Source organism: Ambystoma mexicanum, chromosome 3q, assembly GCF_040938575.1.
Source record: "Ambystoma mexicanum isolate Mex_15411 chromosome 3q, UKY_AmexF1_1, whole genome shotgun sequence".
Classification (NCBI taxonomy): domain Eukaryota; kingdom Metazoa; phylum Chordata; class Amphibia; order Caudata; family Ambystomatidae; genus Ambystoma; species Ambystoma mexicanum.
In genome coordinates, this window is record NC_090926.1 from 1,018,945,385 (window position 1) to 1,018,962,599 (window position 17,215).

A 17,215-nucleotide genomic window follows, 5' to 3' on the forward strand; every position below is an offset into this window, starting at 1 on the left:
AAGAATATAAATCACAAATTTGAAAAAGTGCAAACTCAATTCCCCCACTGCTTGTGCTACGCAAGGTGTAGACATCTCTTCATAGCATTACAGATTCCCCCAACACTCCATGGCATGGCCATGGCTGTTGTCCTGATTTCTGATACCTAGACACCAAGTGTAGGAGAGCAACATCACAAGTCTATATTGGCGGCATGGCCCTGTTCACGGGCAACACTGTCACTCTGTACTGGTCTCAGCAAACTCCTTGAGGCAATGGCAGCACAATAATGCAATTACAACAGGCTCTTTGGAAAGGCAACATCACCGACATAGACAGGAGGGCAATATTGTCATTTTATTGTACTGTCTGGATTGTAAAATAGCCCCTTTGAATTTTAATATGAATGAGACCACGGTGGTTGCATAGTGTGAGGATTGATTTTAAGACTGCATCAGGAGAGGTAGCCATCATTTCACCTTGTATTGGTAGCATGACTATGACATAAGAGGTACTCAGAGTGGCACCTTCGAATGGTAGTAAGACTGTGTTGCGATGGTGCCCTTAGTGAAACCCTGAATTAGTGTATCATACCTCAATCATAAGGCAAAGACCTACATTACACGTGTCACCTGAAACCAAAGAAGATAGTAGTGTTAATGCGATTGAGTATATTATTGGCTTGAGGCTCCATCTGTTTCTTGAGTTGGCTTGTTGTTAACTGCACAATGGTCAGAGGTAGCCGGTACCAGCAAGACAAGCCCAAATATGAAGACTCACCGTAGGGCTAGGGAGGCAGTAGTGTTGCACCATTTTCATGGGAGAAATAGTCTTTGGCAAAAGGAAATGGCCACCTAAAGTATGGACTGCATTGTCAGCATTACTCACTATCAGAGTTATCTTAAAGGACTACTCGATTGGAACAGAAGAGGTACAGTCCAAGCCTCTGCAGACATGAAGTCATGTTGAGTTTCTGCCCAATAGCTGCACCTGGAGTCTTTGGATGTAGACCAAGAACTAGTGTAAAAGTTTCCATTGCAACTGGATTTAAGTCACTGGGACAGTCTGGTTTTTTTAAACAAAAGCTCCACCCTCAGACTCAACAGTCGTCACTGCCGTTGGCACCGAATGCATCTTCTACGGCAAAGCTTGCATAGATAAAAATCCAGTCGGTCATGATCCAGCAGATAAAGTTACTGGATCATCTGTGCGAACGGCGGTTGCCATTCATTAGCATTCTGAAGCAAAGGTTTCTCGGTATCTGCCAACTCCTCCTGTGACGCCCTTTCTGCAAGAAAAAATATGGTCACAAAGGATTAGACTGGATACAGATCACCATCACTCATTATGCACTGCTAGCGAGGGTACGGGTACCTTGCCATCATGGCAAAACCACGTGGACCCTGCTAGCGAGGATGCGCAGTACGGGTACCTTGCCATCATGGCCAAACCACGTGGACCCCCTTCCCTTTAGATGAAATGTATACATTTGAGTAATCCAACTAAACCGTTCCACCCGTCACTACTTCCTGTATATGCATCGAGAATGGAAGTCCAGATTGTCTAGAGATCCTTTCATAGCCCTGTAGTTATGAATCCCATACTGTTGCATGTCTCGCTGTTCCAGCGTGCACAAAATTCACAGTATTTATGAGTCGGCCCACATTTCTCTCATACCATCACCATACATTCCATTGGGTGCTCTCTCTCCGGTGTTCAAATCTCCCAAGAAACATCTATTACCCCATGGGCACATCCTTCCCAAACCACTTAATCAAAGGCCTTGCTTCACACTCAACCACCTTCAATGGATTCCAAATTTCGTAATAAACATTGTGAGGATTGCTTACATTGAAGAGTTTCGCGTTTCTATTCCCTAAATAGGTTTGGTAAACCAAATATTGTCTTTCGAATGATAGCCTGAAGCGCAGGACCCCCACCTTCTAGAGCCCTCTTTCCATCTCACCATTGCTCACACCCCTGGCTATGCCCACCTGCTTGAGATGTGTGCTTCTTGGACACAAACACAAATCATCTCCTTGCAAGCCATTCACCCAAATTGCTTTTCAGAGAGTGAGAAGTCCAGAGGTGTGGAGTGGGTTGGGGGTGAAGAATCAGTAGCAAGGAGGGATACAGAACAGATAAGAAGCATAGGCAGTAAGAAAAGAGGGAGCAGAAAGGAGAAGAGCGTTAGGAGTTGATCACATAGGGACTTTGAGGAGGACTACTTTGGGAAAGAGGATCTCTGAGGCAGGTCACTCCGGGGTTAAGGGTTGTGGACATGAAGCGTGAGGAGGACTAAAAGGGGGCCCAGAGATGGCCAGCTGTAGTTGCATGGGCAAGTGAGTCTTTCAATTGTGTAGGGAGAATGGAAGTGGTGCGAGAGTGAATGGAAGTGGCGACGATGCTCGAGGAGTCTAACCGCAAAGCTAATGACATTTGGACCATGGGAAAATGAGTGCAAAATACATGATAGCAGGTCTCAAAATGTGCAATTGCCTTAAACCAATGGCAAGTGATAATTGACTCTTGGTGAGCAAGAACCAGTGTGCTGTGAGGAACAGAGGTGGTGAGTGACTGTGTACATGGCTAGTACATGCAAATCTAAAATTGTGTAATGTAATATAAGTGGTCTTGTATAGCGCCTGCCTGTTACTACTGGTGGCCTTGCTGCGCTTGGCTATACAAGAAAAAAGGGGTTGGGTTTCATTAATGGGAAAGTGGGAAAGGCAGTTACAAAACCTGTGGTATTGATGGGGGCAGGTCAGAAGTACCCGGTTCCTGAGTGCCAATCTGCTTTCTATGTGTTTGGCAGCAATACTTGGGAGTATGATATAGGCGAGAGCCTAGGATCCGATAGACTACTGCGCTTTGGGTCTGAATATCCGCTGATGTGGGAGAGTGCGACAGGTTTAAAGGAGAGTTTAGTTGTGGCTCAGTTGGTGTTGATGTGCTCACGGCTAGGCCTGTGCTGCTTGTTTGAAGGGGGTTTGTGTGTAGTTTAAGGCGGTAGGAGCGCTTAGTGGGGAGATGGTTAGTGAGAGAAAGTGGGAGTAGGCCTTACAAGGCAAAACAACCTCCAACCCTGCACTCCCACCACTGGCCACTTCCATACAGGTCCCTTTTCACTAGCTCATACTTTACTCATTTGTGTCTTTCTCTCTCTCTCTCTCTCTTACATTGTATCACATGTGAAACAAAACAAGCATCTGTAAATTGGGAGATGAGCGGGTAGGGTCAGTCTGTAACCTCCAGTCAATTTCCATAATCTACAGCTGAGGGTTATGGGAGGCAAGACGTTGGTTCTGAGAAAGGGCTACTTGAAATTTGGGGGGACAGTCACCCATTTTGCCCCGCTTATCATGGTGGTTGGCAGGCTGAGAGAAGCCTCAAAGTTCACTCTGCCATGCTCAGGTGCTGTGCTCAGTGGCCTGCTGGGAATTCTGCCTGTTAGGGCAGGGCCACTCTTGGACAGAGCAAGAAGGTGTTTGTCAGGCGTTGAGTCGCTGCTCATTTCACCCAGAGGTATAACCTGCTGTCTCCCTCAAGCCCCAAACTCTTCTCACACAATCCAATATGAAAATCCCCCCTTCACCGCCACTAACAGACTCACCAAGTTGTGATTTGGCATTAAGCCTTCGGTATCAAAGTGCAGGGGATTCTTCATGATGAACACAGCCGAAAAGATGGGGACCGGTTTTGGATTCCTAAAAAATGTGCTGCACCTTGGTGTAGAAAAAGGGGACTGGGAGGTGCGACAGCTACAGGTGGTGAGGAAAGGGGTTCTTTGCAGATCTAGCTAAAACACAATCCAATAGAAGAAACAACAGATACGTGTCCTTTTCCAACACCTCGGGATCCTCCAGTGGTTCTGATCCCTCCCTTAGTAATCATATGGGTTCTAATACAGGAGGTAGAGGAGGCCCTTCAAATCAACAGGGTTTTCCCAGGGGCAACCAACGAGGACGCCCAAGACAGGGCCCAGGAATGCGTACCAGGCAGTGGTACATGAACCAGTGAGCCGAGATCAAATCCCTGTATTTAACTTATCCACAGAGGCTTTGAACGCGGTAGAAGTTAGTCTTTTTTTTCAAGGAGTCTTTTTTTTTTTTTTTTATATTTTTATTGGTTTTTACAAACCTTTAAAAAAAAAAAATCAAACACAAAAACGTTCACACATCTTCACCAAGTTTCCCCTGCCCCATTCAAGTTCCTTCCCTCATTACAGCTTCCTCCTCTCTTTTCAAGTATGGGCCTTCAGCCACGGGCTCCGTTCTCCGAAGTGCTTTCCTCCAGTGGTAATAAACGTGCTTCTATGGTTTCCAGCAGTCTTGTTAGAGGCAGGATTAATTTTAGGTCGGTTCCTTGATACATTGAACTCCACCACTCATCCGCACACAATGATGGGTGGACTAAGCTCCATGGACCCAAGTGTAAGGTCCTCTCAGATCTCAATTTGGTGCAAAATAAAACTAGATGTTTTAGTGATTCAGGACCTTTAGCCTACATTCCGGGCTTAAATGGGCAAAGCCCTTCCATGATCGGAGGCGATCCTTCGTTTTGAACATGTTTAGCCTAAACAGCATAAACAGTCTGCGTGCCTGAGAGTTGGGAAATAGAGACACATACTTCTGAAGGCTGTTAAAGGCACGTGCTTCCAATGGCGCATGACTCGAACTTCCAGCAGCCGCTCTTTCCGCACAGGTCTCGTCCCAGTCTGTCCGCCAGATCTTTAGTTTAGCTGCATCCGGGTTCTCGTGAAGCAAATCGGCCGTTATATCATATTTTTTCAAAATTGCCTCACATCTTTTCAACCACATCTGGATAATTTTAGAGTTTCCAGGTTGGATATTGTGAAGAATCTCGAACTGTGGTATCTGCGCTCGACTGCAGGTTTTTCGATACAAGCTCAACAAGCTCCAACAAATTCTTGCGTGCAGGGATATTAGCGCCAGTTCATATCTTATGCAAGATGATTTCACCCCCCTAGGGAGTGTTAATACTCTCGACCAAAAGCAGATTTCAAGATTGGCCCAGGTCTCGTAAGGGCATCCCAGCGCATTTTCTGCACCATAAGACACAACCGGTATCACCTTCTGTTGGTAAAAGGCCAAGACTGGACGTAGTGAGAATTTGCCAAACTTCTTGTTAAGTATCAGGGCTTGGTTTGCGAGTTGGATGCACTTCCTTTTAGTTTCCGCGAGCCAAGGCCCGTCGTTGATGGAAGAACTGATTGTCATCCCAAGATATTTGACACATTGTGCGACCTGCAACTTTTCATGCCCCAGTGACCAGGCTATTCTTTTCCTTCTACCTACGCCGCCGCCGTTCAAGTTCTGCAATACCAGTACTTCACATTTCTTGATATTAATTACAAGATTATTGGACGCGACATAATGTTGTACAGCATTCAATTTCCTTTGCAGGCCAATTGGTGTCATGTCCAAAACAATCAAGTCATCAGCATAAAGCAGCCAACTTAGATGTGTGTTAGCTACTTTCGGGGAAAAGGATTTTGCATTATTGATCGAATCGCCAATGTCGGAGATGAATAGTCCAAAAATGGCTGCTGCTAATGGACAGCCCTGCTTTACACCCCTATTAGTGTCAATGGGGGCAGATAGCAGACCCGAACGGTCTAGTCTCACTCGAATGGAAGTCTTTGAGTGGAGTTCCTTAATGGCTGCCCTTAAGTCTGCTGGACAACCCCAGTTCTTCAATTTCTCCCACAAAAGCGCTCTATCAATGGTGTCGAAAGCGTATGAAAAGTCTATAAAGGCTAGGTACACCTTTGTGTTCGTTTTAATTGCCTCCATTTTGATTATGTTTATCAGTAGGAGGTTTAATGAACAGCCCACTTGTTTAACAAAGCCTGATTGACGTTTGTCGACGTGTAGAGAGCTTATTGACCACGCTAATAGTTTCTTCTGTAACATTGTTGCGTACATTTTCCCTAACACGTCTAACAATGCCACAGGCCTGTAATTTTTCGGATCTGATCTGTTACCCTTCTTAAAAATAGGCACGATGATCGCACTCTTCCACGATTTTGGGGATTGCCGAATCTGTACTATTCTATTGAAGAGTGTCTCGCACAGGCTTGCCCATATCTCGGGGAACTGCTTAATCGTAAAGTTTGTAAGCCCGTCTGGACCTGGAGCCCGAGAGTTTTTTGCTTTCTGAATGATTTCTATTATATCTTCTTTTCTAAATTCCAGATCCCATGGTTTAGAGCAATCCTCAATTCCGACCTCCGAGTGTTCAGTTGACATGTATAAGTTTCTAAAGTGCGATATCCAATCAGCCTCTGACACCATACAGGTTTGAATTGCTTCTTGGGGCGCGTGCACATTGTTAATGAGAGACCAGAAGGCTGATGTATTTTTATTTTGTAATGTCCTCATCAAGACTTCGGCGTCTTTTTGTAGTAACATGTGTTTGTGCGATTTTAGCCAGTTCTTATACGATTGTTTTGCAACCTTAACTGCTTGTATGCGGGCCAGTTGACCCAAGGATTTAGAATGTCTTAAGTTACTGCGTAGCGTACGTTTATGCTTTAGTACCTCCACGTCAAAACTGTGAGCACGCGCATGGCCCATATTTTTTAGACCTACCCTTTTAGGTTTAAATTGCTGTAGCAGCTGCTCATATTCCAACTGCTGACTAGCCTTACAGTAGTCGCTTGTAAGCTTTTCGAGCTCGTCTTTCTTTAGGGATAAACGCACTCTGTTCGAGGTAGCCTGGATGTTATATTGCCACTTCTGAGATGGAATTTTTTCGAGTGCGGTGAGTTCTGCTATCAGCATATCATGGTCACTAGCGTTTTTCTTTATGATCTTAAATGAGACTATACGCGGGTGTAACTGCTCGGAGACAAACATATAGTCAATCGTTGAAGCCTGGTCTGCACGGCGCCAGGTATTAGCAGGGGGCATGTCGTTACAGGTATTACCATTTAACATTTGGAAGTTACGAACGGCCATCTCTTCTAACCATGCCTGCTTCAAGTATGTTTTTGACCTCAAGTTCGGTGTTTTCAGCAGGTCAATATTAAGGTCTCCACATAGCATTATGTTAGGCCATCCTGAAATTGACACCAAAGAGTCCAATATCTCCATAGTTTCGTCCATGAAAACTTGTTCGCCGGCCTTTTTATGATTCCAGTAGATGTTGACCACTATTAAGCAGTCCACCGCCAAGCCTGCTATACCGGCCCGTTCTAAATGGGTAGATTGAATGAAGGGTGAGTGGTTCATTGAACTTACAAGTCTCCAACCCGAGGATCTTCTGATCATAGTGGCCAGCCCCGCCATAGGACGCCCTTTACTAGATTTAATGGCGGGATTAATCACCACCTCAAAATCATTCGAAATCGGGACTTCCGTTAGCCATGTTTCTTGAAGGCAGATTATCTGCCCTTCATTGATCCAGTTTGAGTTGAATAAATGTATAAATCCCCGCGTGTTCCAAGATACAATGCTACACGTATTTCGAGCCGTAGGGTTCTGGCATTATTGCTGAGAGGTGTTTGCCAAGGCCTTTGGTAGCCAGCCCCACTCCAGATCTTCTGTGCTGGATGTCTCGGATTGCACTCCAACATCTTTAATGGTGATCTGGGGTGAGCTTCCGTGTATTGTTATGGTTATCTCGTCTTTTTGATCCGCCAGAACCGTTTTATGAGTCGATACGTCCTTCTCAACTGCTCGTGGATTGTTTATACCACGCAATGAATTTTTATTATTTCCTAGACCACAGGTTTTCTTTTTCCCAATGTCCTCTAGCACCCTATTCCCTAATGATGGTTTCAGAATGGATACTCGGGCTACAGGTTTATACATATTAACCACGTCACCTGTGTTAGGTGATACTTGCTGTAATCCATTCCATTCGTATACGTCGAAGCCCAAAGAGAATAGTGCTGCATTTGCTTTCATGATTGTTGCTACAATTAAAGAGGACGCCACATGCAGCACTACTTTGTCGTTTCTGGTCTCATCGTAAAATTCCACAATCTTCAGGTCGTTTGAACTTATCGATCGTAGAGAGGGGACCGAATGCAGCAATCTAACAATGTTTCCTCGGTTCAGTATTAAGTTATCCGTAATTTCAAGGCTCTCAATTATAATTTTATTGGTCGGCATAGACGAGGAATTTTTTCCTGACGAAGATCTTTTGCTAAATTGCACATGTTTTGGCACTTCCTTTGTGTCTCTAAGGCAACCCATATTTCGTGTCGAAGGCTGTGTACTGTCGACTCCTTTTTGGTCGTGTGATTTTTTTCTTTCCACATATACAGGGTTACGTACCATCGATGTAGTCGCCTCTGATGTACTGAAGAGCTCTTGATGGTTTGCTGCCAGAGACCGCAGCCTCTTTTCTAGTAAAGTCAGAAAGGGAGGGCTCTCAGAACCTTGTGAACATGACAAGGCATGGTTGTTTTTGTTGACAATCTGGCAAATTCTGCCACCTGGCATCGTTGGTCGACCCATATCATGAGGAAACTCTTCTTGATTTCGATCTATGTTTGATGTAACGGTTCCCGTTACGAGTGCCTGGTGACCATTTGTGCGAGCTTGTGTGGTTACGCTCATCGGATGCTCCAGTGCAATTTGTTGCTCACTCCCAGAAAGTAACGGTTCGTTTCCAAGGTCTATGCAGTCCTCATCATCGTAGGTTGACATATTCAACAATTCTATTGAGGTCTCTTGCGTTTGATCTATAGTGACTGAGTCAGTGTTAAGTGTGAAAGTTGATTGGCAGGCAGATGTTTGTTGTAAAGGCTTATTTTGCAAGGCCGAACTACATATGCTTTTATTTAGAGAGCTGACTGCGTTTTGAACCACATTGATGTTTCGCAAGAATTTGCGAGCTCCATTTAAGGACTTTTGTTTTCTGCTCGGTTGATTCTTAGTTTTTTTTAATTGAGTTGTCGAGTTCCCGTTTGACCTTTTTGCTTGAGGTAACATTACCACTGGTGGGTGCCCTCCGTTAAATAACGGATAGGTGGCAGTCTGAACCCCTTCCAAGTTTTTTGCAGACGACTCTGCGGAGGAGTTTTCAGTCAAAGGCTGCTTTGAACAAGCTGACTCCTGAATATCCGTTTGCGCTTGATTCAAAGTGCTCCGAGCTTGTTCAAAGGCGGTATTAAACGAGATGTCTAAGGAGAATTCGCAACCTGTACCACTAGGAGAATCAGAGTTTTCAGTTTGATGTACAGGAGGTTTCTGGTTTGGGTCTCTCAAGGTTTCCATCGATTGCACAGATGCAGCAGACAGCAGTGCAGATTGTTCTCCACTCTTGTTAGCTACTTTTAGCAGAGTGCAACTTTCACTGTCCGTGTGGACTTCTTTGCCTAAGTTGACCACAGACGGACCTTGAGCACAACTTGCTTCGATACTTTTGACCAACGGAGTTTTAAAACAACCCCCTTCTTTGGGGTTGCGTTCTCTAGTTGCGAAACAACCCTCAGATTTAAATAACGCAAGTGCTTCTCTAGCAACATCAGCCAGTAATTTTTTATCCAAGGTGTCATTTTGCTTTTGCTCCTTTAGGAGGTTAAAGGATAAGTCAAGTCTCTTTGATCCTTCTTGTTGACTGTGCTGTGTCTGCTCACATACTTGCTCTAAGTGGATTAACTTAGACAAAGCTAAAGCCACCGTAGTAGTTAGATCCCTTGTTGCCTCATGCAAAGTTTCGTATAATTTCATGAACGGAGCCAACGCAATTGTTGTTGATGACAATAAGATAGCCTGCAAATCTTGCGGTGATGGGCGAATGTCTTCGTTGGGCGAGGACTCGTTGACTTGATAGTCCCTCGTGGTCGTCATTAACGGTACTTTGCAGTGGCGTATTTTAGGGAATGGCCGTTCCATAAAAGAAGAATCTTGAGAATCATCTAAGCTTGTGCCATTTAATCCAGAAGATGCCGATATGGCTATGGGTATGTCAGGTACTGTGTTTGTATTATGTCGAGTCGAAACTACCCTCTTTTGAGATGATAATAGTTGTGTGGGTGGATCATCAGCATTAGCATTGGATTCACAGCACCTGTCGAATTTTGCGCGCTTATAACACACTTTGTGCCATATATCCTCATTTGCACCTGACAGCTGGCAGTTTGGTCTTTTGGCTAAGGGTCTTTCCATTTGATTTGAAGGTTGTATGGAACCTCTGTTCGGCAGTTGCCGATGTAATTTGTTAAGTGCTATCAAGTTTCCCAGTACTTTGTCTGCAATTCCTAGGGAATCTCTCCTGTTTGGGTCGTGTGCACAAACGCCCACTCTAGGAGGCTCACTTGCGCTTGGGATTATCGCGCAGTCTTCCAGAAGAGGCTGCGCCGCGAACACCTCATCGTGCAACTCTTCTCCTTGGTGACTGCAGCACAATCCGGCTGTCCGGGCGGGATTAGGCAAGGTCTCATAACGAGATATCTCCACGTCTGGCTCTTCGCCAAGACCAACTTTCTGTGAGTCGGTACACTCACCCCTGGAGCATATCACTCGTTGATCTGATCTCCGCGCCTTATTCGACGACGCGCTTGCCTTTTTCTCGCTCACAAGGCGATCTCCGTCACGGTATACAGATACAACGTTATCCCTCCCCTCAGTAGACCGCCTATACACACCCGGCAATTCTGGCTGTACCATCAGTTTTGAACCGGTCACAGACGCCACTGTTTGTATCCCACTTCCTAATGCGGAAATTCCGCCTGGAATGATGTTAGCGGGCGCCGGTACCGTGAGTGTGGCCGCTAACTCCTCAGAAGAAACAAGGGGAGTTAACTCAGGATGTCTGTCAGAGCTATTTTGGGTACTGTCATCGATTCCCATTTTGGCCTGAATTCTATAGTTTGAGGCAACGGTTTGTGAGGTTTGGCCGTTTTCTGCATCAGCACATGTGTCGGGTAAGTTAATAGCACTCGCTCCGCTCAGCTCGACTATGTCGTGCTCACTTGTTTGTGACTCCGTTGTACTAAGTGGCGTATATGGATTGAGCACGACCACTTGCGTACATAAGATTGTGGGTTCTTGAGGAGCAGTGCCAGTGTGATATCCTGGCTCCTCTGTGCTAGGAACACATGAGAAGTAACGACTTACTGTGTTCGTCGGCCCCTTAGTATTCGATACCGCCGACCCTCCGGGTGCCTCGCGTTTCCTTTGCGCTCGTGTCCTGGATGCTGATGGGGTCGGTGAAGGAAGTGTTGACCCAGGCATAATCCCCGGCGGCTCGCAGCTCGCCACAGCCTAACAGCCAGTGATTTGAATACAGCCCTTTGCTCACAGGGCTTAGCGCCGCAAGGGCGCTGGAGGCGGCCACAAGTAGGTGGGAGAGGTCAGGTGACACAATAGCTCCTCCCCCTTAAGGGCACACGCACCTCCGTGAGAGCAAGGTCTTTCTTCGATATGCTTCAATGTACTTCTCCAGGCAAGCTTTCCTTTTCCAAACGCTCGCCACAGCCTAACAGCCAGTGATTTGAATACAGCCCTTTGCTCACAGGGCTTAGCGCCGCAAGGGCGCTGGAGGCGGCCACAAGTAGGTGGGAGAGGTCAGGTGACACAATAGCTCCTCCCCCTTAAGGGCACACGCACCTCCGTGAGAGCAAGGTCTTTCTTCGATATGCTTCAATGTACTTCTCCAGGCAAGCTTTCCTTTTCCAAACGCTCGCCACAGCCTAACAGCCAGTGATTTGAATACAGCCCTTTGCTCACAGGGCTTTTCAAGGAGTCTGTCTTTTGTACCGGCAATGAGAGCAGACTGCTTGGACACAGAAGTGGAATTACACAGATTTTTTCGTAACATAGAACTTAAACATTATTTTGAGATTTTCTTGCCGAATCAAAAGAAAGACAATCAATCAGCGAATACAGCGAAAGTTGTTCCCAATGTGACAGGACTAAAAATCAAATCAGGGTTTAATCCACCTTCGTATGCTTGCCCACCAGAGATTGAAACTTTTGAAAATTGGGTAACTAAAGAAGTTCTGAGGGCTACTCAGAAAAAGAATTATACCCCAGATAATTTGAATAAAAACGAAAGGGAGGCCCTGAAATTACTGTGTAATCGGAAAAACATCACGATCAAACCCGCCGATAAGGGGGGAGGGATAGATCCTATCTACAGAGAATTATGAGAATGAATGTATGCGTCTGTTGGGCGATGAAAATGCCTATCAAAAGTTAGTTCAAGATCCAACATCTAGACTAGAAGAGGAAATTAAGAGTCTGACCAACCATGCAGAAAGGGGATCGTGGATCAGCAGTGAAGAAGGTTGTTTCCTCAGAAAAAGCCACCCTAGAAAGGCGGCTTTTTACATTCTGCCTAAAATTCATAAAAGGATGACAAACCCACCAGGTAGACCCATAGTGGCGGCGATAGACTCACTACTTGAACCACTCTGTTTATGTGGAATTTTTTCTTAAACCCTTTGTGGTTAAGATGCCATTGTATGTGAAAGATTCAGGAGATGTGATAAGAATAACTCAGAACCAGGTGGTAGAGGAGAACGATATCCTAGTCACAATTGATGTAGAGTCACTCTACACTTCCATCCCCGAGACAGAATTTCTGGAGGTGTTGGGCACAATTCTTAATAAAAGACCAGAACCACACACTCTACCAACAGAGTTTATGCAAGAATGTGCACACATCTCGATGACTGAGAACTTCTTCCTATTCAAACAAACCCTTTTTAAGCAAAGAAAGGGAGTCAGCATGGGGGCAGCATTTGCGCCAGATGTGGCAAATTTGTTCATGGCCGAATACAAGAGAAATATATCCTATGCGAACATAGCCATCTGAAACAACAAGGTGATCTGTGCCAAGGCCTTCGGGCCTGGTACAGACACATCAACGATGTGTTTATGATATGGAGGGGAACTAGTGAAACACTGAACCAATTCCATCAGTGGTTGAACACATGTGACACTAATATCAAATTCCCGATGGAATGGCATAAAAACCAGGTAAGCTTTTCAGATTTACTCATTAAGAAGTCGCATCAACAGTTGGTCACTACCCTTTTTCGCAAGACAACCGATAAAAACACACTACTACACTATTCCAGTTTTCACCCAGTGGGCCTTTGCCAGAATTTACCCTATGGTCAGTTTTTAAGGATACAGAGAAACTGTACCGAAAAGGATGAATACAAAAAACATGCAGAGGATCTGAAAGGAAGGCTACTAGTAGAGGGTATCCTCAAACATTGGTAAAGAATAATCTAAAAAGGGCACTGAACAGGAATAGAGATGAATGCCTTGTACCCAAAGAAAAAAAAAAACAAGACAGATTAGTGTATTCAACTACTTTTAATCCGGTAAGCAATGAAATTAAAAAGATTGTGAACCGCAACTGGGACTTAATCAAACAACCAGGAAGTCTCTTGAAGAAACCCATTTTTGCCTTTAAAAAGAACCAAAATCTTAGACAACGTCTAGTGCACACCTACAGAAATTTGAACTCGGAACAAACTGCACTGAACCAATGGGGTTTACCCCCAATTACAGGCCACTATAAATGTGGTAACTGTGTGTTCTGTCCATTGACAGAGACCAGACATGAGTTCAACTATGGGGCTATAAAATGGAAAATGAATACACACACAAACTGTCGTACCAAGAATGCTATTTATATTATCCGATGCCCCTGCAACTTCTTGTATGTGGGAAAAACGACAGGAGAGGTGAGACAGCGGATAGGGGAACACTGTAGTTGTATTCGGAACAAAGTAGCTGAAAAACCCTTGGTGGACCACTTCAGTCTGAAACAACATAAGGACACTGACCTAAAATGGTTCGTGCTACAGACTATTAAAGTATCTAAAAGAGGTGGGGACATATCTACTATGCTCCACAAATTAGAGCAACGATGGATATATCGCCTAGATACGGTGAGGAATGGTCTGAATATTTTGGTGGAATGGGGAGCCCTGATTACACACTTAAGAAAGTTGGAGTGTGTATAATTCCGTCTCACTCTGTATGTGTGAATAGGAAAACTGGTGCTCTTAGCATACCCAAAAGGTAAAATAGTGGTGATTTCAGATGCACATCGAACCCACCGGCTTTGTGTGAGTCAAGGGGATTGAGTACTCTCAGTATTTGATTTTGTAGTCATTAATACACATCTTTTTCACTAATAAACTTTTGACTAATGGAGAGTGCTCTGTGAGTATACATAAACATTCTTGCTGTGCCCACGGGCAATTTTGTGTGATCAAGAAACACTAGGAACCACCAAGGTGAGTAGTCCTTTCTTTGTGTCTATAAATGAAAGCTTAGATGCAGCTTCTGTCCCCATTTGTTTTTGAGGAATGCGCGAGTTTTTAGGAATACGCGATGCATGAAAGAGAAAGGAAACTAGGTAAGTAGTCCTTTCACTATGTTCACAAACTGAATATTTGAAGCAGTCCTCTTTCTACCGCGACTAATACGTGAGCATAAATAGACATGCGCCATGTTGATGTAAACCGCGCCGGAAGACGAAATGCGAGACGGCATGCAGTTGGGTTCTGGATAGAAAAAACAAGGTAAGCGGGAAAGTGGGGACAGATGTTTGTAAGATAACAGAGGGAATTGAATGGCAGGTGAATGCGGACAGTTGTCTGTAAGATAACAGAGGGAAAGGAATGGGCACGGATTAGAGAATATGCCTTTTACTAGATGTAATGGATTGCAACCAGAACTAAGGCACAGGAGGGGGCATATAATAGAAGGGTGGCCACTAAATATGAAGAATAGCGGAGCAGACATAAGAGACAGAAGTAAAACAGAAGAACGTGTAGGGAAACAGCAGTCTAATGAAAGTAATAACGATTAGTTTGATGTAAAATGATACGAACTTAGAGGGTTAGATCTTATTCTGTCCCCTTATTGGCCTACAGATTCAGAACTAACATAACGGCCGCAATTGTTGGCGGCTTTTCTGGAACTAAGAAAAGACTGTAGAATTTAATCGGAGCTGTTTGTAAGTATTTTGTCGGCACTTCCATATAAAAAGAGACTCCCCTGTATTTACACCTGTATTGAAGGTGCACCTTTTCCTTTTAGGAGCTATTTGGAATCAACAGGTTCCCCGAGATTGAGTTGTGAAGAACCCCTCTTGAAGAAAATGTCTGAATGTTCTGCAATAAAATTGAATATTGAGATAGAATTGATTTGAGTAAGTATAATGCTCTAAAAACAGTGATTTAACATGCAAGTTTGCATCTTGGATGTGGGCAGATGGAGGTGGCCACTACATTGGGATGTAGACAGGATTAATCCAGATAATAATGGAAATGGGTGTTAAAATGTATCGCTCATAGACATTGATGTAATGATTACTATTCAGAATCATATCTTCACATTAAATGTGCTAAAAATTAGAGGGAATAGCCTATGGTAATAGACAATGTATTAAATTGAGTTATTTTAGTGTGTTCTGATACTGTATATTGTATTTTAGGTGGTGATACTCACCCTACTTGATGCTTATGGGAATAAAGAAACTCCCCTAAATTTTGTCCTGAAGAAGGTTGTATGAACTAAGGGTCGACGAATGTTGACGTCCCGAAAAAAGACAACCGAAACACGTGTAGACGAATGTCGGTGTGATTAGGAACACACAGACGGAACCATCAGATGATTGGATGGAGGAATTTTGTTCAATGTGTAAATAGAGTTGGAGGCCGTTCCTATATGAGGCAAAATATATATGTCAATAATTTGATACAAAAAAGCAAAACGTAGAATGAATGGTAGGAGTAAATCAGTATGAGTGGAACTTGTAGATATTTGTTTGTTTAAAAGTTTTAGTATTTTATATGAATTTGATATGTAAATAAACGCTTTTGTAGAAATTGACAATTGAACATTTATTGGCATTTATGAATAAATAAATATATTGAGAGGCTATTCCCTGTTCCGTTGGTCCAACCTTTGTTAACTATGAGGTGGATGCAGTGACAGATGCGTTTTGGGGCTGGGGGATATGATCGACATTCCAATATGACCTCAATCTTGAGTATGCAGTCTCTCTGCCCATTTCTAGCTAAGGGTCTCAGCTGGTTCTTCTTACTTGTGCCTCAACTAAAATGATGGGAGCAGGGCAAAAACAGCCATGTTGTATTCATCTATATTCTAAGGGCTGTCCTCCCAAGGGTAGGGAGGTGCCGTCAGGGATTAACAATTGCACAAGGTATGAGCAGCTGTTCCCTACAGGAGGTCTCCCGGAGCCAGGGAAGGTACTGTGTCACCCATTAACAGCCATTTAAAATGCAGAAGAGAGGAAAGAAGGAGATAGGATGCCAGACTGTCCCTCTGGTGCACATGGGTTGTTGACGGAAATTGTGCTCTTAGAATTACAACTTTTACAGAAGTTGGTAAGTTGTTTTAGGGAAATATCAGAGAAGGCAGCAGAAAGTACTCAACTCTCTCTCCTAAACTGGGTAGCTACTGTGTGTGCCCTCTGTGATCAGAAAAGCAATGACACATTGCCCTCCCTCTAACTCATGCTGAATCAGTTGTGAAATGTAAACAGGGTATGTACAACACAAAGAAGCAGCTTGCAGCTCTCAGAAAATTCAGCAAAACGGCTTTTGTGCGGATAGGATAGGCTAATTTGTAAATGCCTGGGCTACTCTGTAAAGTGGGTCTAGGGTTGTAGAATGCTGCCTCTAACAGATCATTTTGTCTACCCTGCCTAGTGTAGCGACCTATAGACACACGCACAACATTTGTGCACCCGATAATAGTATAAATTAGGTAAAATGTATGCCAAAATGATATTGATGACTAGCTAACGGATGACACTTTCCAAGGTCCTTGGGCTATCTGCTTGTGTTCCTGTGTTCTCTTCATACAGTTAATTACCTGCATCCTCCAGACTGGCAAAATGATGGAATCCTTTTAGATCAGCAGAGAGCAGGACTTGAAGAATCGGAGCCTAAAAGATGGTCAGAGAAAGAGTATGAGCTATGCACTACATTTCTCAGTCTCAGACCCATCAAATACAAAGACGCATAGAAAAAGGCCAATCAATGGGAATTTTACCCAATGTCCATACCTTCATATCTACGTTAAAAGCACTTCTCTGACTCAGATCTTCTTCCAGACGTCGCAGCATTTCTCAGGCTCCCAAAAAGCCCTTAAAACCTACAAGCCAAAGACTGAGAACTTCTCCCTATAAGACTCAACACTGCTTGGACCCGTACTGCCTCCTCAACAGACCAAATACACTTTACTTTATCCTCAATGA

General features: G+C 44.1%; 1 long non-coding RNA gene across 1 annotated transcript; it reads right to left on the reverse strand.

Annotated features, from left to right (window-relative positions):
• Window positions 1-286: 286 nt before the first annotated feature.
• LOC138581946 (uncharacterized) lies at window positions 287-16,905 on the reverse strand. Its single transcript, XR_011304896.1, has 2 exons — window positions 16,831-16,905; window positions 287-1,268 (listed from the first exon to the last, which is right to left on the reverse strand). It is a non-coding gene; the product is annotated as an uncharacterized lncRNA (long non-coding RNA).
• Window positions 16,906-17,215: the final 310 nt, after the last annotated feature.